General features: G+C 42.2%; 1 pseudogene; it reads right to left on the bottom strand.

Moving 5' to 3' along the window:
• The window catches only part of LOC101640438, a 2,987-nt pseudogene continuing 1,417 nt past the window's right edge, over positions 1-1,570 (bottom strand).

Here is a 1,570-nt window from a genome sequence, read left to right as displayed (position 1 = left end):
CTTCAACACTTTGCTCTGTTAAGGTGAGTTTTTCGCCCGTTTGCTCATTCTTGTTCACCTGTATATCTAATGTGTGTGCCCGCATCTCTCAGCTCTGTTTCGCTCACGTCAGAATGTGTCATGCTCTCTGAGCCCAATCTGAAGCCCTGGGACTTGCCCCTCAGGAGTCTGTGCTCTTGAGAAGCTAAAGAAGGCTTTTCTGTTTTGGTTTTCTCCTTGGGGCTTAAAGGAGGGGATCGCTCCATTATCTCTGGAGTCGGTTCTTGATAAAGTGTTTCACTGGGCACATGATTAGCTGGAAAATAACCTTCCTGGTCCTTTCCTAAGCTGCCATACCACCAGTCTTCATTATCTTTGAAAAACACTCAGATAATGTCTCCACAAAGGATGGTAAGTTCCATCTGATGGATTCACTGAGTGGTCATAAAGAGCCACTACTGTTGATGCTCCGTCTCTGTGATGGCGACAAAGCCATCTTTCTATACTGATAACCCCAGTCTGAGCAAAACTGATACGGAATTCCGTAAGTGGACAAGGTTGCCTGCTTGGATTTGGGCTGTGGTGGAGGAAGCCGCTGAAGTTAAGGACAGATTTGTGCCGACCTTTGCAGCTCAGGCTTGTATCACTCCCAGGACAGACTCAAGCTGCATATTTCATGAGGAGTTTGCAGGGTGGGCAAATTCATCAATCTGAAAAGAGCCTTGATGAGGCAGCTTGGTGCAGATGCACAATGCATCTTGACTTTGTTGTGTTCTAGCTAATGGCAGTGTTCCATTGTAGCATTTGAACATTTCTGCCTCCTGCTGGGCAACATGGAAATCATAAATATAAAGAAGAATTGGCTCATTCTGCTCAAAAGCACAAGACGCAACCATATGCTCAAGTAAATGGGTAACAAGAGATGTCTTGAATGGATGACGTGAAAGGAAGGTCAGGATACATTGCTATCTGTTCTCCTGTTCTCCAAACATACCCTATACCATGGTCACTTCCGGAATAAAGAAAAGTCCCACAGTGTGTCAGTGTACTGTGGATCTTCTCCGGGTAATTCACAGCACCTACAAATTTCCTTGCTGCTAATATTCGGAGATTCACAATTCTCAAAGTACTGCCTGCTTAAGAAATCAAGACTCTCAAAGAATATTATAACTTTAGGGCTCTCATCAAGATCATGACGCAAATAGGGAAATTTTTCATTAAATATAACTTGTTCTTTCCATTCTGGATGTCTTGATTTTAAGTTTAAAATCTCATATGGCTGGGTCATAATAGGAAGCCTACAATCCACATCCTCTCTCTTGTAGTATGATGAAAAGACTTCGCTATCATCTTTCTTGGCATATCAACCTGTATTCGCATCAACCATATGAATTCTTACTATTGGGTGAGAAATCATAAAATCTGATTTAAGTCAATCAGTTCAATGAATGTAAACTCCCAAGACAAGGTTATCGTGAGGCATGCACTTAGGATACAGTGGGATAGCTTGACTTGTTATTTCATGAACAGCATTGCCATTAGTACCTTCATTACCATCTGTGCTAGCCTTTGTACATTAGAGAAACAAATC

The sequence above is a fragment of the Echinops telfairi genome, unplaced genomic scaffold (genome assembly GCF_000313985.2).
Source record: "Echinops telfairi isolate 266 unplaced genomic scaffold, ASM31398v2 ScPeMD7_7462;HRSCAF=8500, whole genome shotgun sequence".
Classification (NCBI taxonomy): Eukaryota; Metazoa; Chordata; class Mammalia; order Afrosoricida; family Tenrecidae; genus Echinops; species Echinops telfairi.
This window is presented reverse-complemented; position numbering and strand designations above follow the sequence as displayed.